Source organism: Schistocerca piceifrons, chromosome 3 (assembly GCF_021461385.2).
Source record: "Schistocerca piceifrons isolate TAMUIC-IGC-003096 chromosome 3, iqSchPice1.1, whole genome shotgun sequence".
Lineage (NCBI taxonomy): Eukaryota > Metazoa > Arthropoda > Insecta > Orthoptera > Acrididae > Schistocerca > Schistocerca piceifrons.
Window position 1 is genome coordinate 90,792,790 of NC_060140.1, and position 25,152 is coordinate 90,817,941.

General features: G+C 43.2%; 1 non-coding gene across 1 annotated transcript; it reads left to right on the forward strand.

Annotated features, from left to right (window-relative positions):
- Window positions 1-24,049: 24,049 nt before the first annotated feature.
- Trnas-uga lies at window positions 24,050-24,124 on the forward strand. Its single transcript has one exon. It is a non-coding gene; the product is annotated as a tRNA-Ser (tRNA).
- The last annotated feature ends 1,028 nt before the right edge of the window (window positions 24,125-25,152 follow it).

Genomic DNA, 25,152 nt, shown 5'->3' on the forward strand with positions numbered 1-25,152 from the left:
TCACACCTTCTACTGTTCCAGCGTCTGCCGTCTCGTTTTCACAAATTCTACTGTTCCAGTGTCTGCCATCTTGTTTTCACACCTTCTACTGTTCCAGTGTCTGCCATCTCGTTTTCACACATTCTACTGTTCCAGTGTCTGCCATCTTGTTTTCACACCTTCTACTGTTCCAGTGTCTGCCATCTCGTTTTCACACCTTCTACTGTTCCAATGTCTGCCATCACGTTTTCACACCTTCTACTGTTCCAGTGTCTCCCATCTCGTTTTCACACCTTCTACTGTTCCAGTGTCTGCCATCTCGTTTTCACACCTTCTACTGTTCAAGTGTCTGCCATCTTGTTTTCACACCTTCTACTGTTCCAGTGTCTGCCATCTCGTTTTCACACCTTCTACTGTTCCAGTGTCTGGCATCTTGTTTTCACACCTTCTACTGTTCCAGTGTCTGCCATCTCGTTTTCGCACCTTCTACTGTTCCAGTGTCTGCTATCTTGTTTTCACACCTTCTACTGTTCCAGTGTCTGCCATCTCGTTTTCACACCTTGTACTGTTCCAGTGTCTGCCATCTCGTTTTCACACATTCTACTGTTCCAGTGTCTGCCATCTTGTTTTCACACCTTCTACTGTTCCAGTGTCTGCCATCTCGTTTTCACACCTTATACTGTTCCAGTGTCTGCCATCCTGTTTTCACACCTTCTACTGTTCCAGTGTCTGCCATCTCGTTTTCACACCTTCTACTGTTCCAGTGTCTGCCATCTCGTTTTCACACCTTCTACTGTTCCAGTGTCTGCCATCTTGTTTTCACACCTTCTACTGTTCCAGTGTCTGCCATTCGGTTTTCACGCATTCTACTGTTCCAGTGTCTGCCATCTCGTTTTCACACCTTCTACTGTTCCAGTGTCTGCCATCTCGTTTTCACACCTTCTACTGTTCCAGTGTCTGCCATCTTGTTTTCACACCTTCTACTGTTCCAGCGTCTGCCGTCTCGTTTTCACAAATTCTACTGTTCCAGTGTCTGCCATCTTCTTTTCACACCTTCTACTGTTCCAGTGTCTGCCATCTCGTTTTCACACATTCTACTGTTCCAGTGTCTGCCATCTTGTTTTCACACCTTCTACTGTTCCAATGCCTGCCATTTCGTTTTCACACCTTCTACTGTACCGGTGTCTGCCATCTTGTTTTCACACCTTCTACTGTTGCAGTGTCTGCCATCTCGTAATCACACCTTCTACTGTTCCAGTGTCTGCCATCTCGTTTTCACACCTTCTACTGTTCCAGTGTCTGCCATCTTGTTTTCACACCTTCTACTGTTCCAGTGTCTGCCATCTTGTTTTCACACCTTCTACTGTTCCAGTGTCTGCCATCTCGTTTTCACACCTTATACTGTTCCAGTGTCTGCCATCCCGTTTGCACACCTTCTACTGTTCCAGTGTCTGCCATCTCGTTTTAACACCTTCTACTGTTCCAGTGTCTGCCATCTTGTTTTCACACCTTCTACTGTTCCAGTGTCTGCCATCTCGTTTTCACACCTTCTACTGTTCCAGTGTTTGCCATCTTGTTTTCACACCTTGTACTGTTCCAGTGTCTGCCATCTCGTTTTCACACCTTCTACTGTTCCAGTGTCTGCCATCTCGTTTTCACACCTTCTACTGTTCCAGTGTCTGCCATCTTGTTTTCACACCTTCTACTGTTCCAGTGTCTGCCATCTCGTTTTCACACTTTCTACTGTTCCAGCGTCTGCCATCTTGGTTTTACACCTTCTACAGTTCCAACGTCTGCCGTCTCGTTTTTACAAATTCTACTGTTCCAGTGTCTGCCATCTTGTTTTCACACCTTCTACTGTTCCAGTGCCTGCCATCTCGTTTTCACACATTCTACTGTTCCCGTGTCTGCCATCTTGTTGTCACACCTTCTACTGTTCCAGTGTCTGCCATCTCGTTTTCACACCTTCTACTGTTCCAGTGTCTGCCATCTTGTTTTCACACCTTCTACTGTACCAGTGTCTGCCATCTCGTTTTCACACCGTCTACTGTTCCAGTGTCTGCCATCTCGTTTTCACACCGTCTACTGTTCCAGTGTCTGCCATCTTGTTTTCACACCTTCTACTGTTCCAGTGTCTGCCATCTTGTTTTCACACCTTCTACTGTTCCAGCGTCAGCCGTCTCGTTTTCACAAATTCTACTGTTCCAGTGTCTGCCATCTTGTTTTCACACCTTCTACTGTTCCAGTGTCTGCCATTTCGTTTTCACACATTCTACTGTTCCACTGTCTGCCATCTTGTTTTCACACCTTCTACTGTTCCAGTGTCTGCCATCTCGTTTTCACACCCTCTACTGTTACAGTGTCTGCCATCTTGTTTTCACACCTTCTACTCATCCAGTGTCTGCCATCTCGTTTTCACACCTTCTACTGTTCCAGTGTCTGCCATCTTGTTTTCACACCTTCTACTGTTCCAGCGTCTGCCGTCTCGTTTTCACAAATTCTACTGTTCCAGTGTCTGCCATCTTCTTTTCACACCTTCTGCTGTTCCAGTGTCTGCCATCTCGTTTTAACACCGTCTACTGTTCCAGTGTCTGCCATCTTGTTTTCACACCTTCTACTGTTCCAGTGTCTGCCATCTTGTTTTCACACCTTCTACTGTTCCAGCGTATGCCGTCTCGTTTTCACAAATTCTACTGTTCCAGTGTCTGCCATCTTGTTTTCACACCTTCTACTGTTCCAGTATCTGCCATTTCGTTTTCACACATTTTACTGTTCCAGTGTTGCCATCCTGTTTTCACACCTTCTACTGTTCCAATGCCTGCCATTTCGTTTTCACACCTTCTACTGTACCGCTGTCTGCCATCTTGTTTTCACACCTTCTACTGTTGCAGTGTCTGCCATCTCGTAATCACACCTTCTACTGTTCCAGTGTCTGCCATCTCGTTTTCACACCTTCTACTGTTCCAGTGTCTGCCATCTTGTTTTCACACCTTCTACTGTTCCAGTGTCTGCCATCTCGTTTTCGCACCTTCTACTGTTCCAGTGTCTGCCATCTCGTTTTCACACCTTCTACTGTTCCAGTGTTTGCCATCTTGTTTTCACACCTTGTACTGTTCCAGTGTCTGCCATCTCGTTTTCACACCTTCTACTGTTCCAGTGTCTGCCATCTTGTTTTCACACCTTCTACTGTTCCAGTGTCTGCCATCTCGTTTTCACACTTTCTACTGTTCCAGCGTCTGCCATCTTGGTTTTACACCTTCTACAGTTCCAGCGTCTGCCGTCTCGTTTTTACAAATTCTACTGTTCCAGTGTCTGCCATCTTGTTTTCACACCTTCTACTGTTCCAGTGTCTGCCATCTCGTTTTCACACATTCTACTGTTCCAGTGTCTGCCATCTTGTTTTCACACCTTCTACTGTTCCAGTGTCTGCCATCTCGTTTTCACACCTTCTACTGTTCCAGTGTCTGCCATCTTGTTTTCACACCTTCTACTGTACCAGTGTCTGCCATCTCGTTTTCACACCGTCTACTGTTCCAGTGTCTGCCATCTCGTTTTCACACCGTCTACTGTTCCAGTGTCTGCCATCTTGTTTTCACACCTTCTACTGTTCCAGTGTCTGCCATCTTGTTTTCACACCTTCTACTGTTCCAGCGTCTGCCGTCTCGTTTTCACAAATTCTACTGTTCCAGTGTCTGCCATCTTGTTTTCACACCTTCTACTGTTCCAGTGTCTGCCATTTCGTTTTCACACATTCTACTGTTCCAGTGTTGCCATCTTGTTTTCACACCTTCTACTGTTCCAGTGTCTGCCATCTCGTTTTCACACCCTCTACTGTTACAGTGTCTGCCATCTTGTTTTCACACCTTCTACTCTTCCAGTGTCTGCCATCTCGTTTTCACACCTTCTACTGTTCCAGTGTCTGCCATCTTGTTTTCACACCTTCTACTGTTCCAGCGTCTGCCGTCTCGTTTTCACAAATTCTACTGTTCCAGTGTCTGCCATCTTGTTTTCACACCTTCTGCTGTTCCAGTGTCTGCCATCTCGTTTTCACACCGTCTACTGTTCCAGTGTCTGCCATCTTGTTTTCACACCTTCTACTGTTCCAGTGTCTGCCATCTTGTTTTCACACCTTCTACTGTTCCAGCGTCTGCCGTCTCGTTTTCACAAATTCTACTGTTCCAGTGTCTGCCATCTTGTTTTCACACCTTCTACTGTTCCAGTGTCTGCCATTTCGTTTTCACACATTTTACTGTTCCAGTGTTGCCATCCTGTTTTCACACCTTCTACTGTTCCAGTGTCTGCCATCTCGTTTTCACACCCTCTACTGTTACAGTGTCTGCCATCTTGTTTTCACACCTTCTACTCTTCCAGTGTCTGCCATCTCGTTTTCACACCTTCTACTGTTCCAGTGTCTGCCATCTCATTTTCACACCTTCTACTGTTCCAGTGTCTGCCATCTTGTTTTCACACCTTCTACTGTTCCAGTGTCTGCCATCTCGTTTTCACACCGTCTACTGTTCCAGTGTCTGCCATCTCGTTTTCACACAATCTACTGTTCCAGTGTCTGCCATCTTATTTTCACACCTTCTACTGTTCCAGTGTCTGCCATCTCGTTTTCACACCGTCTACTGTTCCAGTGTCTGCCATCTTGTTTTCACACCTTCTGCTGTTCCAGTGTCTGCCATCTTGTTTTCACACCTTCTACTGTTCCAGCGTCTGCCGTCTCGTTTTCACAAATTCTACTGTTCCAGTGTCTGCATCTTGTTTTCACACCTTCTACTGTTCCAGTGTCTGCCATTTCGTTTTCACACATTTTACTGTTCCAGTGTTGCCATCCTGTTTTCACACCTTCTACTGTTCCAGTGTCTGCCATCTCGTTTTCACACCCTCTACTGTTACAGTGTCTGCCATCTTGTTTTCACACCTTCTACTGTTCCAGCGTCTGCCGTCTCGTTTTCACAAATTCTACTGTTCCAGTGTCTGCCATCTTGTTTTCACACCTTCTACTGTTCCAGTGTCTGCCATTTCGTTTTCACACATTTTACTGTTCCAGTGTTGCCATCCTGTTTTCACACCTTCTACTGTTCCAGTGTCTGCCATCTCGTTTTCACACCCTCTACTGTTACAGTGTCTGCCATCTTGTTTTCACACCTTCTACTGTTCCAGTGTCTGCCATCTTGTTTTCACACCTTCTACTGTTCCAGCGTCTGCCGTCTCGTTTTCACAAATTCTACTGTTCCAGTGTCTGCCATCTTGTTTTCACACCTTGTACTGTTCCAGTGTCTGCCATTTCGTTTTCACACATTTTACTGTTCCAGTGTTGCCATCCTGTTTTCACACCTTCTACTGTTCCAGTGTCTGCCATCTCGTTTTCACACCCTCTACTGTTACAGTGTCTGCCATCTTGTTTTCACACCTTCTACTGTTCCAGTGTCTGCCATCTCGTTTACATACCTTCTACTGTTCCAGTGTCTGCCATCTCGTTTTCACACCTTCTACTGTTCCAGTGTCTGCCATCTTGTTTTCACACCTTCTACTGTTCCAGTGTCTGCCATCTCGTTTCCACACCTTCTACTATTGCAGTGTCTGCCATCTTGTTTTAACACCTTCTACTGTTCCAGTGTCTGCCATCTTGTTTTCACACCTTCTACTGTTCCAGTGTCTGCCATCTTGTTTTCACAGCTTCTACTGTTCCAGTGTCTGCCATCTCGTTTTCACACCTTCTACTGTTCCAGTGTCTGCCATCTTGTTTTCACACCTTCTACTGTTCCAGCGTCTGCCGTCTCGTTTTTACAAATTCTACTGTTCCAGTGTCTGCCATCTCGTTTTCACACCTTCTACTGTTCCAGTGTCTGCCATCTTGTTTTCACACCTTCTACTGTTCCAGTGTCTGCCATCTCGTTTTCACACCGTCTAGTGTTCCAGTGTCTGCCATCTCGTTTTCACACCATCTATTGTTCCAGTGTCTGCCATCTCGTTTTCACACCTTCTACTGTTCCAGTGTCTGCCATCTTGTTTTCACACCTTCTACTGTTCCAGTGTCTGCCATCTCGTTTTCACACCTTCTACTGTTCCAGTGTCTGCCATCTTGTTTTCACACCTTCTACTGTTCCAGTGTCTGCCATCTCGTTTTCACACCGTCTACTGTTCCAGTGTCTGCCATCTCGTTTTCACACCGTCTACTGTTCCAGTGTCTGCCATCTTGTTTTCACACCTTCTACTGTTCCAGTGTCTGCCATCTTGTTTTCACACCTTCTACTGTTCCAGCGTCTGCCGTCTCGTTTTCACAAATTCTACTGTTCCAGTGTCTGCCATCTTGTTTTCACACCTTCTACTGTTCCAGTGTCTGCCATTTCGTTTTCACACATTCTACTGTTCCAGTGTTGCAATCTTGTTTTCATACCTTCTACTGTTCCAGTGTCTGCCATCTCGTTTTCACACCTTCTACTGTTACAGTGTCTGCCATCTTGTTTTCACACCTTCTACTGTTCCAGCGTCTGCCGTCTCGTTTTCACAAATTCTACTGTTCCAGTGTCTGCCATCTTCTTTTCACACCTTCTACTGTTCCAGTGTCTGCCATCTCGTTTTCACACTTTCTACTGTTCCAGTGTCTGCCATCTCGTTTTCACAGCTTCTACTGTTCCAGTGTCTGCCATCTTGTTTTCACACCTTTTACTGTTCCAGTGTCTGCCATCTTGTTTTCACACCTTCTACTGTTCCAGTGTCTGCCATCTTGTTTTCACACCTTCTACTGTTCCAGTGTCTGCCATCTCGTTTTCACACCTTCTACTGTTCCAGTGTCTGCCATCTTGTTTTCACACCTTCTACTATTCCAGTGTCTGCCATCTTGTTTTCACACCTTCTACTGTTCCAGTGTCTGCCATCTCGTTTTTACACCTTCTACTGTTCCAGTGTCTGCCATCTCGTTTTCACACCTTCTACTGTTCCAGTGTCTGCCATCTCATTTCACACCTTCTACTGTTCCAGTGTCTGCATCTTGTTTTCACACCTTCTACTGTTCCAGTGTCTGCCATCTTGTTTTCACACCTTCTACTGTTCCAGTGTCTGCCATCTTGTTTTCACACCTTCTACAGTTCCAGTGTCTGCCATCTTGTTTTCACAGGTTCTACTGTTCCAGTGCCTGCCATCTCGTTTTCACACCTTCTACTGTTCCAGTGTCTGCCATCTCGTTTTCACACCTTCCACTGTTCCAGTGTCTGCCATCTTGTTTTCACACCTTCTACTGTTACAGTGTCTGCCATCTCGTTTTCACACCTTCTACTGTTCCAGTGTCTGCCATGTCGTTTTCACACCTTCTACTGTTCCAGTGTCTGCCATCTTGTTTTCACACCTTCTACTGTCCCAGTGTCTGCCATCTCGTATTCACACTTTCTACTTTTCCAGCGTCTGCCATCTTGTTTTCACACCTTCTACAGTTCCAGCGTCTGCCATCTTGTTTTCACAAATTCTACTGTTCCAGTGTCTGCCAACTTGTTTTCACACCTTCTACTGTTCCAGTGTCTGCCATCTCGTTTTCACACATTCTTCTGTTGCAGTGTCTGCCATCTTGTTTGCACACCTTCTACTGTTCCAGTGTCTGCCATCTCTTTTTCACACCTTCTACTGTTCCAGTGTCTGCCATCTTGTTTTCACACCTTCTACTGTTCCAGTGTCTGCCATCTCGTTTTCACACCGTCTACTGTTCCAGTGTCTGCCATCTCGCTTTCACACCGTCTACTGTTCCAGTGTCTGCCATCTTGTTTTCACACCTTCTACTGCTCCAGTGTCTGCCGTCTTGTTTTCACACCTTCTACTGTTCCATCGTCTGCCGTCTCGTTTTCACAAATTCTACTGATCCAGTGTCTGCCATCTTGTTTTCACACCTTCTACTGTTCCAGTGTCTGCCATTTCGTTTTCACACATTCTACTGTTCCAGTGTCTGCCATCTTATTTTCACACCTTCTACTGTTCCAGTGATTGCCATCTCGTTTTCACACCTTCTACTGTTCCAATGTCTGCCATCTTGTTTTCACACCTTCTACTGTAGCAGTGTCTGCCATCTCGTTTTCATACCTTCTACTGTTCCACTGTCTACCATCTCGTTTTCACACCTTCTACTGTTCCAGTGTCTGCCATCTTGTTTTCACACCTTCTACTGTTCCAGTGTCTGCCATCTCGTTTTCACAGCTTCTACTGTTCCAGTGTCTGCCATCTTGTTTTCACACCTTCTACTGTTCCAGTGTCTGCCATCTTGTTTTCACACCTTCTACTGTTCCAGTGTCTGCCATCTTGTTTTCACACCTTCTACTGTTCCAGTGTCTGCCATCTCGTTGTCACACCTTCTACTGTTCCAGTGTCTGCCATCTTGTTTTCACACCTTCTACTGTTCCAGTGTCTGCCATCTCGTTCTCACACCTTCAACTGTTCCAGTGTCTGCCATCTCGTTTTCACACCTTCTACTGTTCCAGTGTGTGCCATCTTGTTTTCACACCTTCTACTGTTCCAGTGTCTGCCATCTCGTTTTCACACCTTCTACTGTTCCAGTGTGTGCCATCTTGTTTTCACATCTTCTACTGTTCCAGTGTCTGCCATCTTGTTTTCACACCTTCTACTGTTCCAGTGTCTGCCATCTTGTTTTCACACCTTCTACTGTTCCAGCGTCTGCCGTCTCGTTTTCACAAATTCTACTGATCCAGTGTCTGCCATCTTGTTTTCACACCTTCTACTGTTCCAGTGTCTGCCATTTCGTTTTCACACATTCTACTGTTCCAGTGTTGCCATCTTGTTTTCACACCTTCTACTGTTCCAGTGTCTGCCATCTCGTTTTCACACCTTCTACTGTTCCAGTGTCTGCCATCTTGTTTTCACACCTTCTACTGTTGCAGTGTCTGCCATCTCGTTTTCACACCTTCTACTGTTCCAGTGTCGGCCATCTCGTTTTTACACCTTCTACTGTTCCAGTGTCTGCCATCTTGTTTTCACACCTTCTACTGTTCCAGTGTCTGCCATCTCGTTTTGACACCTTCTACTGTTCCAGTGTCTGCCATCTTGTTTTCACACCTTCTACTGTTCCAGTGTCTGCCATCTCGTTTTCACAGCTTCTACTGTTCCAGTGTCTGCCATCTTGTTTTCACACCTTCTACTGTTCCAGTGTCTGCCATCTTGTTTTCACACCTGCTACTGTTCCAGTGTCTACCATCTTGTTTTCACACCTTCTACTGTTCCAGTGTCTGCCATCTCGTTTTCACACCTTCTACTGTTCCAGTGTCTGCCATCTCGTTTTCACATCTTCTACTGTTCCAGTGTCTGCCATCTCGTTTTCACACCTTCTACTGTTCCAGTGTCTGCATCTTGTTTTCACACCTTCTACTGTTCCAGTGTTGGCCATCTCGTTTTCACACCTTCTACTGTTCCAGTGTCTGCCATCTTGTTTTCACACCTTCTACTGTTCCAGTGTCTGCCATCCCGTTTTCACACCTTCTACTGTTCCAGTGTCTGCCACCTCGTTTTCACACCTTCTACTGTTCCACTGTCTGCCATCTTGTGTTCACACCTTCTGCTGTTCCAGTGTCTGCCAGCTTGTTACTGCAGCTGATAGACAGTGGCAGTGACAGTGACAACTTAAAACACTGAACTTGGCAATGAAGAAGATGACGAAAATGAAACCGTAAATGAAACATAATGTAAATAGATACACACACACACACACACGCACGCACACACACACACACACACACACACACACATAAACACACATACAATCTTTCACATAAACTATTAATTTCAGGGATAGCCACAACAGTTTAGAAAGCGTAATTTTTGGGTAAATGTTTTGTCTACATTAAGCTGCATATAGTTGCAGGTGAGAAACTGTAAAGAAAAACAGACACTATAAAGACGTAATAAAGCAGGGAGACCACACCATGTGGCAAGAAGGTGTGAATACACAATTTTATGAGCTCCTCACAAACCTGTAATTACGATATAGAAATTAATATTTGTATAAACAGTAAAGAACACTTCTTATGTTTAACAGCAATAACAAGAAAAAACACAGTAATGATACTGCGACTGCAGTGAAACATGTCTGGGACAAAAACAAAGTAGTGTTTTGCTGTAGGCGGATCCCTGTTTATGTACAGGTCCTGTATGGTTCTCAAGGGAATCTTAAACAATTCGTGGAAAGCAGTGACAAGTTTAGGCAACGGTGATCGAGATGGGCAGCGATCACACACCTTTCTCTCCAAAGTAGACCACAAAGGCTCATTAATACCGAGACCAGGGGGACGTGTGGCTCATAAAACCGGTTCTGGACGACATGAGCTGTCGATCACACGCTCTGTCGTTTATCAGCACGGTGTCACCATTGGGGAACAAACATGGAACGTACTTGATCAGCCAAAATGGTGACATAATCATTGGCAGAAGCGCTACCTTGCAGGGTAATCATAGGGGCCACGGAATACTGCGAAATGGCTGTCCGAAAGATCACTGAAGCCGCACCACATTCTACTCTTGGGCTAGAAGTTGGCAACAGAGTGATCAAGATTCACCCGACGAGATGACATTTTTTGGTTGCTGCATAGTTCGGGTTTTATGGATTCGGCACCACGTTTTCTTGTTATGGACATGACTGGTTTTGGAATTCCAGTTAGCACTGAAATTCCCTGCTTACGAAGCTCCTTTCGCGTTGTTTTGATGCCGAAACAGTTGGCGAGTGCGACATTGAGTTCTGTAGTGACTTCTGTAGCTGCCGTCCTCTTGTTTTCCGTGGTAATCATCTTCAGTCACCGTATGTGAGTATCACGCACCACTCCCTTTCGTCCGCTTTGTGAATTAGCTGACAATGTTTCTTCGCTTGCCCTGTACGTGGTATAAATCTTGGATACGGTGCGTCTTCGAAGTCCAAACACTTTGGTACCTTGTTTACGTAAGCACTCACCATAAAAGCACCAACAATTTGCACTCGCTCGTATTGACTTAGCTCCAACATGATACACTCACGAACTTTGCAGTACGCTGTCATTACCACGGCTGACACATTCAACGTATTGAGGACATTGTGCAGGTGCCGTTGGTGGTCAAGTACAACAGCGCACCCTGCAGGTTCGGGTAACGTCTGCTTTTATGTTGCATTTTTCGCAATTTTTCCCTATTTTCGCCTAACCACTGTATGATTTTCATGTACCCATGAGTTTCATAGTTGTAAAAGATGGTGTTATTTGTTTGAGTAATTCAGTTTTTATATCAGATTTAATTAATAGATAGTGCTTTTCAGCAACTTAGATAACGCACATCTAACTAGACGTTCGTACAAGCAAGCATAAATGATCACTGAATGTGTTTGACGTTGTCGAAATAGGAGAAAGCGATCATAAAAAGATAATCAGTTGTAAAATTCTTCAAAATGGTTCAAATGGCTCTGAGCACTATGGGACTTAACATCTGAGGTCATCAGTCCCCTAGAACTTAGAACTACTTAAACCAAACTAACCTAAGGACATCACATACATCCATGACCGAGGCAGGATTCGAACCTGCGACCGTTGCGGTCGCGCGGTTCCGGAGTGAAGCGCCTAGAACCTCTCGGCCACACTGGCCGGCCGTAAAATTGTAAATATTTTAAAATTGTAAATATTTTAAAAATTTCCTGTAAAACTTTTTGAAACTTCTAAAATGTTTCTATGTATTGTCTCAATCGCATTTAACATGAAAAAATATTTAGAAAGTGATGGCCAGTTTCGGTAGCTTAACTACCATCTTCAGATTACATGTAGTATTATAAATGCACTAGCAATGTACAACATGGCACATTTCACCAGGAGATCTAAAATAAGAATGTTATACATGGTGCAACGGTGTTATACATTGCTATAGTTCAATTCTTTTATCTTGGCGGTTCACACATGCCCGCCCAGACGCGGGAGATTGCTGCGTTGCCAGTTGTACGCGCCAAGAGAAGCAGTGCCATAGTATATATAGTTAGCAAACTTACGTTTAGGGGGCAGCGTGCAGTTTATGAAATAATGCCACCAGGGCCGCATTAACCCTTTCGCTGCTACAGAGACGTGCTCCCCGCATTACACCACGTGCGCGATTTTGTCATCATTGCACTGCTCGCCTGTGCAGACACATGTTGTTTTGACTGCTTTGACACACTTTATCATTCGATTTCACAAAACTATTTGACAAAAAATTTTATTTTTACACATCTTCTTGACTGATACCTTCCCCCCACAAATGACTTAATTTTGTTTCGAAGTTCAACGCAGTTATTGTGCAGCATTAGATGTAGTAAACCAGTGCACGAAATTTTGAAGAGTTTGCAGAGGTAAAAGCCCATAGCGTATACTTTCCGCATGGTCGATTTTAGTTGCCACTAGAAATTTCAAAAAATTACATTCAAACGATTAAAGCTCATGAAGTAATACACTTTGATATTGTTTTTAAATAAAGACGATATTAAGCACCAAAGAAGGTTTGAACTCAAAACCTTCTGCTTAGCAGTCATACACTTTACCCATTACGCTATCGCAGCTCGTCGATCAATATATCTCCCAGAGGACTTTAAAATATGACAAACACTGTTGGTATGACTATGAATTACTCACGTTTCGTCGAAGTACAATAGGAAAGAAACAATTACCGCTGTTCTTTATTGCGAAAAAGTGGTTAGTGAGAATGATACAAATACCTTTCCGCTATCGCCTGAATTAGGAGGCTTATTGCTTGTCTGGTTTAATTAATTAATAGAATATGAAGCAATTGGTATAAAGAATGGTTTTTCCAAACTTTCTATAAAAGAAAGTCAGCTATCAAGACACTGCTTTCATTCAATTACTTTGTTTATGACTGAACGTTTCTAAAACTGAAGACACTCTTCCGTGCTCTGCACTGCAGTCGAGCTCTGGCAACGTCGTTCTCTGTTCATTGGCTGACTGTGTTTTGTGACGTCAGATGCGCAGAACGAACCTAAACTCGGCCGCCGTCATAAATGACGCGCACTTCAGTGCGTGTATAATATTACTTGTGATCTGAGGGTGATACTTAAGCTACCGAAAGTGGCCACCACTTTCTAAATAATTTTTTATGTTAATTGCGATTGAGGCAATATATAGACAAATTTTGGAAGTTTTAAAACGTTTTATAGGAAGTTTTTAAAATATTACAATTGATAAATGATTGTGTATAGGGAATATTCCTCAAATCTCTTTCGTTTTATAGTTAAAAATTTTGTTACATTGTTCAGGATGGCATAAACTTTATTTCTAGTTGCGGTACGTTCCAAGGATTACGAACAACATTACGCTGAAATTTCTCCGCAGTCTTATCAGCTTTTGATATCCTATAGACAGGTTGGCAGCCTTGGAATAAATGACAGATGAGTGTTTCAAGTCAGTCTACATCCCTCCGTCCCATGGTGCTTAATCGTTCTCCACGAGAGCTGCGCTTAGACAAAATCTCTCTTTAGCCAAGGAACTTCACAATTGTGCGAACTTTGAAGCACCACTAAACCCGTATTTCTTATGTGCTTAGTGCAGGAGCTAGCTGAAACTTAGGGTTGGCACACAAAGCCCCGTCTCTCCCGCTGATAAATTCTGTCCTTACGTGGCATGCAGGCTCCGATATCTCCCTTCGTGTAAATTCCATCAAATAAATTCTAATGCCGTATACACGATTCTTAAAGTTAGTCACAGATACAACGCACTGGATCTGATCTACAGTAAAGAAGTGAAATTTACTCCACGTCGAACAAAGGATGAAAGACTCGGATTAACATCTTAGCGTTTCGTTGCATGACAGACAGGGCACACAAATTCGATGACAGCAAGGATGGCGAAGATTACAGGAAGCCTTTCTTCACAGACGTTCAGCTTAACAAATTAAGGGAAACCTACTAATATGAAAGTATGAATTACCTAATAGGGATTAGTGCATCACTCCTCGTATTGCGCAACAGAAATTAGGAAAAGAATTGCAATGGCAAAAGAAGGATTCAAGAGGAAACAGAAATTACTTTGTGGACCACTAAACAAAGATCTGAGGAAAAGACTTGCCAAATGCTGCATCTGGAGCGTTGCACTATTTGGTGCGGAGACCTGGACATTGAGGAAGGAAGATGAAAGAAGACTGGAGGAACGAGAGATGTGGATATGGAGAAGAATGGGAAAAGTGAAATGGGAAGACTGAGTAAGGAATGAAGAAGTATTAAGAAGAGCTGGAGAAGAAAGAAACATTCTGAAAGTCATCAGAAAGAGAAAACGGAACTGGATTGGACATTGTTTGAGCAGGGACCGTTTATTGAAGGAAGGAATAGAAGGAAATGGTTCAAATGGCTCTGAGCACTATGGGACTCAACTGCTGAGGTCATTAGTCCCCTAGAACTTAGAACTAGTTAAACCTAACTAACCTAAGGACATCACAAACATCCATGCCCGAGGCAGGATTCGAACCTGCGACCGTAGCGGTCTTGCGGTCCCAGACTGCAGCGTCTTTAACCGCATGGCCTCTGTGGCCGGCGAATAGAAGGAATGGTGGAGGGAAAAAGAGGAAGAGGAAAAAGAAAATATCAAATGCTGTACAGTATCAAAGGAGGCAAATATTCAGAAATGAAAAGACTGGCTATGGACAGACAAAAGTGGAAGAGGCTTAACCCATGACAAGACCTGCCGTAAGGCAGAATACCGTGGTACTACCTCGCGATTGCTAGTCCAGCGCGTTCGCCATCTCATTCTGTTACAATCTACAAATATAGACTGGATTAGAACATACACAACTTAGTTTTAGTAAAAGATTATAATTTCTCGGTAATATAAGCGAAACTAGCACATGATATACAAAACAACATACTGTGGTTTAATTCCCATGCAGCGCAATAACATAAAAACGAGAAGTAAATTATTGCGTGTATCAATATTGAGCACAGATCTAAAAATGAAATGTTATCGACCAAATTAAAACATCCGGCAGAATTTTGTCGGAATTAGATATCAGGTATACAATAAATCTATAAAGTAGGACTATAAAAGAAAATTAAATGCAAGTAAAATAACGTAATGAGAATATCATGAGCGTGCTTAACACAGCAAAACAAAAAAAAAAAACAAAAAAAACAAAAAAAAAAAAATCTGGAAATACGCCTAATACATAATGCACCGCAATCCAAAACAAAAAAAATCTGAAAAGATGAAGCCACATAATTTTTCGAAAATTTCATTGCTACTCAAACGAGAGAAATTAATTGAGGCTGGGTACATATTTTTTATAGTGCCTTCCGAGGACCGTACTAAATGAAACAACTTTTGGTGTTGTCGTCAGTGATTGTTGGTAATGATGAAGTCCTCAGTGTGGAAACAAGTTTGATGCAGCTCTCGACGCTAATCTGAAATATGCAAGTTTCTTCATCTCCGCATAACTCCGCGTTGCAATGAAGTTTTCGTCACCGCTGCTGTTTTCAGCCCTTCCCCTCCACACGCAGACTTATCACTGTTACCCAATTACTTAATCCTAGTGTCTCAGGACGTATCCTGTCAACGCACACCTTCTTGTAGTTGTGCCATAAATCTCTTTTCTGTCCAAAGTCCATTCTAAAATAAGCCATGCGGTCAGTATTTCCTCGTGCTTCAGTACATTTCTCTAGAACTGATCTTTCCCGAGGTGGCCTGCTATGGGGTTTTCCGTTGTTCTGTAAGTAATTCACGTCTATTTTGTTAGACGCCCGCATCTCGTGGTCGTGCGGTCGCGTTCTCGCTTCCCACGCCCGGGTTCCCGGGTTCGATTCCCGGCGCGGTCAGGGATTTTCTTTGCCTCGTGATGGCTGGGTGTTGTGTGCTGTCCTTAGGTTAGTTAGGTTTAAGTAATTCTAAGTTCTAGGTGACTGATGAACATAGATGTTAAGTCCCATAGTGCTCAGAGCCGTTTTTTTTTTGTTAGACGCGCGGGCTAGCCGCGCGGTCTTGGGCACCTTGTCACGCTCCACGCGGCTGCCCCCGTCGAAGGCTTGAGTCCTCCCTCGGGCATGGGTGTATATGCGTGTAAGTTAGTTTAAGTTAGGTTAAGTTGTGTGTAGGCTTAGGGACCGATGACCTCAGCAGTTTGGTCCCATACGACCTCACCACCAATTTGCAAATTTTTCTAATTTTCAAGCATGACTACTAAAACTGATTGTTCTATAATATTCGAACATGTCGGTTCCCGCCCTCCTTGTAACTGGGGTTATTGCTTTATTGTTAAAGTTTGATGCTTTTCTCGTATATCCTTCATACCAAGTGGAAAATTGTTGCCGTGGTTATCTGTCCTACCGATACTAACAATTTAGAGGAATTTCGTCTACTCCAGGCGACGTTGCTCCCACTCATATCATTCCATCCACTCTCAGATTATCCTGACAATTACACATCATCCATATCACGACATAAAGCGTAACCAATAGATAGTGAGAGCTACGATGTTACAATGGCAAAGATGAGCAAGTACTGATGGTCGCTCTTGCAATTACTAAAACGATGTAAATTGTGTTGTATAACTAAGTTACCGATGACGAACACGAATTTATTCTCTCAGACCATCAAGTATGTTAGAAATACTGTGAAGCAATTAATGTACGCTCTCTGAAACAATCTGTCCTCTACTGACTTTTCTTCTTTCTGTATTATCTCATTTATACCTTAGGAAAACCAATTATATATCGTAAACAAAACATGTACATAACAAAACGACTAAAACAGTACATTTTCCATGACCCGAATTGCAGGTTACCTACGTAACGGCTTAGAGGGGCAATAAAAACTTGAGTTTCAGTGTTTCGTTCAATTATTGACCGAAACTGAAAAATTTAAATTACTACAACAATATACTCTTTAACCGTTGTAATCGTAAGTTAAAGATTTAACACAATAAGACAGGTATCATCTTTTTAAATTGTGTACGTCTTGACAAAATGTAACTCACGGCGCGAAAATTACTCAGACAACATTCACCCAGTTTTTTGAGATTGAGAGCACTTAGCGACTTGCATCGCATATTAAACATACTTTAAAAACTTTTCGAAACTTCTTCTTGCTGACAATTTTCACAAACAAATTGAGAAAAGTTTCTGCGTTACTAAGTTTTTCCCTTTTAATGCGAAAAAAATTCAGCATTAGGCTTTACTTTTTGTCATTTCATTACTACTGATTCCAGTAGCAACTCCTTTTGGAGACGGTATTTTCATATACGGCTGAACGTACCTGTAAAATTATATCATTGTATGACTCCAAGAGGAAATAATAAGACTGGTAGACCAAGAACGGAGTGCTCGGATTACAAATTATTTAAGGCAAGGATGTAGTCTTTCGCCCCTACTGTTCAATCTGTGCATCGAAGAAAGAATAATGGAAATAAAAGAATGTTTCAAGAGTGGGTTACAATTCAGGGTGAAAGAATATCAACGATAGAATTTGCTGATGACGCTTCTGGGACTTGAAACCTGGTCTGTCTGGATGGAAAGGCCACATGTAACCCGAACACATGGACACTGCCCAGATGCAGGAGAGGAACGTTATGTTAGTATATTTTATTTATTTAGTTGGGAAACTGAAGTAAAGATCGGTCTAATTGCATAATTAATCATAAAGATCGATTCTAATTACACTACTATGTGCAGAAGGACTGCCTAAACTCGCCATACAGCTCAAAAAATGACAATACCATACGACAGGTGCTACCCTACTTGGAAAGAATTTCACAATACCACTCGAAAGTACTTCAAAATGGTTTAAATGGCTCTGAGCACTATGGGACTTAACTTCTGAGGACATCAGTCCCATAGAACTTAGAACTACTTAAACATAACTAACCCAAGGACATCACAGTCATCTGTGCCCGAGGCAGGATTCGAACCTGCGACCGTAGCGGCCGCGCGGTTCCAGACTGTAGTACCTAGAACCGCTCGGCCACTCTGGCCTGCTCGAAAACAGTGGCAGGCGCACTCAAACTCTGCCCTTCACCTACAAGCCAGCGGGAAAAAGGCTGTAGAGTAAGGTACTATTTTAATTTTTTTTTGTGGGAAATATATTCGACTGACGAGATTCTGGTGTTATACAGAGAGGAATTTAATAAATGTATTGCCAACAAGCATACAGCTGAAGGCCATGTTTATAGCTGTTTGACGTCAGGGTTCACTACAGACGCCTGCTCGTCAATCACCCTCCAGCACAGGTAATGAAAGCCAATACACGCTATCACAACTGATGAAAAAATTGTACCACTGTTCTAATTACGCTTCGAAATTGTGAAAAAAACCAGCACTCATACTGAACCGGTCATAATGCAACATATGTACTGTGGAAAATTGTCGCCCCAAAAGACTGCAGAGGAAGTGGTACTTTAAATGCATTCTCCTCGATGTACAATCACAAACTGCCAAAATTGGAGAACGTATTACCTCCCCTCATCCACCCTCCCTCCCTCCCACACCTACCAGGGGGTGGGGGATGGGGGGAGTGTCAGGCCATTTTCAAATGGTCAACTGCTACCGCAGAGGACATTGTGGTTTTACTACAGCCAACAGCCACCCATCGTCGTCGCTGGTTGCACCCGGCCTTCCCAACACAAAAGCGTATATAGTCACGTAAACAATAGGAGATAAATGAAGGGACGCCCCAAGTTCAACTACTTCGTCTAAAATGTAGCGCCACAGTATTACCCCCCACACACACCGCCAACCTGGTCGTGGGCAGCGGCACTGGCGATCTCACTCGCACTGGACCATCCTCCACACAAACCCACCACAAGCGAACGCAGCTCCTTGATGGAGAGAAGTTGTATTTAATGTCATCGCATCTCTTATAATGTAGCATCATTTAAAATGGAAAACACAATCGCGACGATAATAAATGTCAACTTTCCACGAAAATAGGTGCAGTCCATTTTCTTTTAGTACGTGAACCAAAGCGGTATAGGTTTTTTACTTTTAACTGCAGGATACAATTCGCATCTCATGATTTTGTGACGTCCAACGAAATGCACCACCACCAATTACAAATGACTAAGCTACACGTCCACCATGCGTAAAACCTGGGATAAAAAAAGCTTCCACTATTTTGCTGTGAAAACTACTGATCACTGCAGAATGTCGTCCTTATTTTGAAACCATCATTGGAGTAAAGAAAAAGAGAGAATTTACACTCGGGAGAAAGATCATCTATGTTAAGCAATTTCTTTCAACTTGACTGACAAATGACACGACCTGAGAGTGTCTCTCACGTTCAAGTTTGTGTCTGTGAATGAACTGTAGTGCACGTGTGTATTACAAACATTTCAGATGCGTGAAATAACAATAGAGAATACAATCGTTCACACAATTGGTTCAGATGTCGGAAAAATACAATCATTGTACGTTCGACAACAATACGCTATAATTTAACAGGCTGTTGCTCTTTTGTACACTACGGTAAGTCCGGTTTTACCAATGTGAAGCTACATCGTACCTATGTTTACGAAACAAATCGTGATAGCCTGTCTTGTGATAGAACCTACTGTAAGATTTTACTGCATCTCTTTCTCTCTTCCGTGATATCGAAACCAACTGGAGTGCTCGCATGCTTACATTTGAGATATTTGTTCCATAAATCTACTCTGCTGACATGTCTGTAAAGTTTTTAATCATACAGCAGATTCTTGTTGTGCTGACATAAGCCTCAACCAGCACACTGGTCGGCGCTAGGAAACGTTGTATAGCAGGTGTAGAAACTAAGCACGCGTAAGAGAAGAGAAGACCAAGACACACCCCCAGGCTACGCCCCGATAACGTCACCTGGGAAGCGTGGCTATAGACCACTGCCAACAGCCGAGGTCCCTCAGTCTCTCAATCTCAGTGCCTCAGTGCGGTGCATCGGGTCTCAGTTTGCATTGTACCTCAATATGATGGACTGTGCTCTAGTCTGCCACAGTGACATCTGTCGCCGCACATCTTAGCTAGCTGCGGGAACGTTAATCATTGCATATACTTGTGATCCGCACTGCAGTTCCTTCTCTAAATCCTCGCACAAACGAAAAAATGGCTGACATCGAAATAAGTGTCCAAGGAATAGAAAAGCAACTGGAATCACTCAATAGAGGAAAGTCCACTGGACCTGACGGGATACCAATTCGATTCTACACAGAGTACGCGAAAGAACTTGCCCCCCTTCTAACAGCCGTGTACCGCAAGTCTCTAGAGGAATGGAGGGTTCCAAATGATTGGAAAAGAGCACAGGTAGTCCCAGTCTTCAAGAAGGGTCGTCGAGCAGATGCGCAAAACTATAGACCTATATCTCTGACGTCGATCTGTTGTAGAATTTTAGAACAGGTTTTTTGCTCGAGTATCATGTCGTTTTTGGAAACCCAGAATCTACTATGTAGGAATCAACATGGATTCCGGAAACAGCGATCGTGTGAGACCCAACTCGCTTTATTTGTTCATGAGACCCAGAAAATATTAGATACAGGCTCCCAGGTAGATGCTATTTTTCTTGACTTCCGGAAGGCGTTCGATACAGTTCCGCACTGTCGCCTGATAAACAAAGTAAGAGGCTACGGAATATCAGACCAGCTGTGTGGCTGGATTGAAGAGTTTTTAGCAAACAGAACACAGCATGTTGTTATCTATGGAGAGACGTCTACAAACGTTAAAGTAACCTCTGGCGTGCCACAAGGGAGTGTTATGGGACCATTGCTTTTCACAATATATATAAATGACCTAGTAGATAGTGTCGGAAGTCCCATGCGGCTTTTCGCGGATGATGCTGTAGTATACAGAGAAGTTGCAGCATTAGAAAATTGTAGCGAAATGCAGGAAGATCTGCAGCGGATAGGCACTTGGTGCAGGGAGTGGCAACTGACCCTTAACATAGACAAATGTAATGTATTGCGAATGCATAGAAAGAAGGATCCTTTATTGTATGATTATATGATAGCGAAATAAACACTGGTAGCAGTTACTTCTGTAAAATATCTGGGAGTATGCGTGCGGAACGATTTGAAGTGGAATGATCATATAAAATTAATTGTTGGTAAGGCGGGTACCAGGTTGAGATTCATTGGGAGAGTGCTTAGAAAATGTAGTCCATCAACAAAGGAGGTGGCTTACAAATCACTCGTTCGACCTATACTTGAGTATTGCTCATCAGTGTGGGATCCATACCAGATCGGTTTGACGGGGGAGATAGAGAAGATCCAAAGAAGAGCGGCGCGTCTCGTCACAGGGTTATTTGGTAACCGTGATAGCGTTACGGAGATGTTTAATGAACTCAAGTGGCAGACTCTGCAAGAGAGGCGCTCTGCATCGCGGTGTAGATTGCTCGCCAGGTTTAGAGAGGGTGCGTTTCTGGATGAGGTATCGAATATATTGCTTCCCCCTACAATACCTCCCGAGGAGATCACGAATGTAAAATTAGAGAGATTAGAGCGCGCACGGAGGCTTTCAGACAGTCGTTCTTCCCGCGAACCATACGCGACTGGAACAGGAAAGGGAGGTAATGACAGTGGCACGTAAAGTGCCTTCCGCCACACACCGTTGGGTGGCTTGCGGAGTATAAATGTAGATGTAGATGTAGATGTAGATGTGATACGGACATGGACAAGATTCAAGAATAAGTACATATTATTTGATTTCTGTTAACCACATATTGGACATAATTGAAGTTAATTACTCAATTGGTACCTGTAATAAAGTGTATTTTAACCACGTGTGCATTTTGTGTTGTACTGAGAGGAACTGAAGTTAATTACTCAATTGTTACCTGTACTAAAGTGCATTTTAACCACGTGTGCATTTTGTGTTGTAGTCAGAGGAAACCGGCCACCCACCTATCATACCACCCTCTTCTCATCGAGCCAGAAACCACAAAACGTTACAAGACGGCACAGCCACAACACTCTTGTTCTAATTTTGTAAGCAATTTGACCATCAAATCCTGTTTCACCCAATCAACTCGCATGTCAGGAAAAAAACAACAATCTTTTCTAGGTTCCACAACAAACTACTATTCAATTGGTGTCTACTTTATAATTAGAGGTTATGAAGTATGAAATAAACAGGACTTGTGGTAACACCTGTTTTTTTAAACGTGCAGTCATAACGGACGTTAAAAGTGGTCATGGTTTCACGAGAATAGATGCAGCCAGCTTCTATTAATTTTATCAGAAGAATCGGTGTAGTTTTGAGAGAATTATCCATATAAAAAGTTTAACCAGTTATACCGCTCCTTGTAATAGGACCGCCTATAATGTTTTACCGCGTATTTCTCTTCAGATATATCGAAAAAACGAATGCCGTCTGCGTGTTGAGATCGAGCATGTTATACATCACTACATTGGAGCATGTGGCCAGTGCTCGAAGGGTTGCACAGATCTGCGTAAAGTTTTGTCAGCTATGCTGGAGGATGACTGTATCCAACAGAATATCAATCACGAAAGAGGACTCCTGTATTGCTCCTTCATAAGCAGTTTAATTATGTCCAAGCAGCATACAGCTGCAGTTAAGTACCCCTGACACAGAACTCGAAGTCATGGTAGAAAAACCTACCATGACTTCGGGGTCTGTGTCAGGTGCTAAACCGATATTAACACGTTTCGATCCTTTGGCTCTCATAGAATGCTGAACATTGCATGGTGTAAACTATGCAGCTCCCACAACACAAAGGTTGATAGATATAAAACACAGAAGCTATATTTCTCATTGACAGAAATGTGGAAGTCATCGCAACATATGGAACCTGGTAATGTTCGTGGCATTGTAGAGCGTTTCCAACAGCTATCCAAAGGTGACGACCTATACAATTAATCTCACCTATCAGCGACGGCGTGGTGGATGTCACAGCGTTCCATTTCAAGGAGCGTCATGAACATGATTACTGTTCTGGTGTTGACCATCACCGGGAGGTGCTGTTCATAACACGCGCGATATAATAGAAAAAAAAGTTACTGCGATCTTGTAGGTGAAAAAAAAGAAAAAGTTGTGGAGGGCACCGCTGCATATGGAAATAGGGCGGGTCTGCAGCATTGCAGAAAGCTTCCAGACATCTGTCAGAAGGTAACAACCTTCACATTTAATCCCACGCCCCACAGTGACAGGTAGCGAACATCCAGTATTCCGCCAAGACTCCCTCCATCTCAACCAACCGGTGTCAGTCAATCATTATGCCACGGTAATCAACAGCGTACCAATGGACAGACAGGATGGGGAAGACACTGTTGACATGGGGCGATGCACGGTAATGCAACCCACAGTAGACAGCATGATCAGTTTTAGTAGTTTTACCAGTTGTTCCGTAATTTCAATGCCTGCCAATGACACAACTGAATGCTACCCAATTTCAGCATCATCGCTAAATCACCCCTCCACCACTTTGCAAGTACCGTATAATAGATTGGGAATACAGATAGATGACTGTGCAATACGTCCATTCGACCATATACACCAAAGTATACGCTTGATGGACTGTCTCTATCCTTCCGAGGGACATCTAGCACCCGAAATAGTGGAATTTGGAGAGGGGGGGGGGGGGAGGGGAAATATGCCATCATCATGGATCTTTAAGCGAATAAAAGGAGGTGTAAGAGGCGCAGCAGGATGCCTTGGCTTGTTTTTATTACTGGAGAATCTAGACAATATTGTTACGAATTGTCGGTAAACTAACTTGCATCAAAGATGTTTGCTCTTTACCAAGATTGATTTAAATGCTCTTACATCCCCTACAGAACCGTTTTGTGACGAGGTTTTCGCTCTTTTCTGGTCTGCAGCACTGTCGAAAATGTATAAGCGGCTGAAAGCGAGGCTGCACGATTAGTAATATGCTGGCATAGTTGTTCTGTGTAGAGCTGCCAGCGGCGGAAGGTTGCCGTTCCAATGTATAACTTCCTATTTGTTTGTCTATAATTTACGATGCCAGGGATGCGTACTCTGTTGGTTCGGGGAAGAGAAAATCTCACGTTCAGGGATGCAAAGTGCTGTCGACACAGTGTCAGTAAACCAATAACTTATTATTAAGATAAAGAAAAACCTTAACTCTACAAAATGAGATTTTCACTCTGCAGCGGCGTGAGTCGTGCTTCGGTAGCTCAGTTGGTAGAGCACTTGCCCGTGAAAGGCAAAGGTCCCGAGTTCGAGTCTCGGTCGGACACACAGTTTTAATCTGCCAGGAAGTTTCTTAAATCTACAGTTTGTACATGTCCTGATATGGTTCTGGGGGTGTACCAGGGTTGGGAGGTGTAGAGAAAAGTAGCGAAGCTCAACTGGGAAGCAATAAGAGCATATACTTACTGGAAAAAATATCATTGCAGCAGCAGAAATCAACTCTGTACCCATGTTGCCTGATGACTGGAAGTCAGATGAACGTGTAAAAGTGTGCCAGACTTTGAGTTTGCATCAGGCGCATCGCTATATGAGTCTGCAGATGAGCTTTCAGATGTACCATAGGAGTACACGGATTTGTTTACAGGCTACGAGTTACCAATTTCCATCACGCGTTGAGTCCCACCTAGGTACGAAGCAAGTGTTACTACACTTTTCATGATCTCCCTTTCCAAAATGCATGCATGTAGATCATTTGGAAGAGGGGAATTCTTACGATTTTTAGTAAGCTGGTGGATAGGACACGTAAATATCCTCCTAGAAAGTCAAACAACGCATGGGTATGTCGGCAATATGACCATATACATACGGAAAAACATTTTTAAAAATTATGAAAAAATGACATAAAATCGGTAACAATCGAGGAAAACCTGGGATAATTACGACAAATTGGTGGGAAATATGTAAAATTTAGGTAATTAGGAAAAAATATGAAAAATCGTCAAAAGTTGCAAAATTACGTAAATTGACCCAGAACACATCAAAGTAGAAGAAAGGTACCACGAAATGCGGGGAATTGAAGTGGGTTGGGGGGTACACGGACACTCAAGACCAAGAAAAGCTTAAAAATTTTACTCTGGCTGCGTTCCGTTTTAACCCTCCCAGTCTCCGTGTAAACTGTGTGGATTTTCGAAACACATGCTCCAACAAAGGCGACAGGAGTATAACGTAGAGGTACTATATTGAAGCATGCAGAACGTATGTATCCCAATCCATAATTGTGTTCTCATACATGCAGTCGAATATAGACATCACCGAATTATGGCCGCTTCTCACAAACAATGTTATTCCTTAGGTAT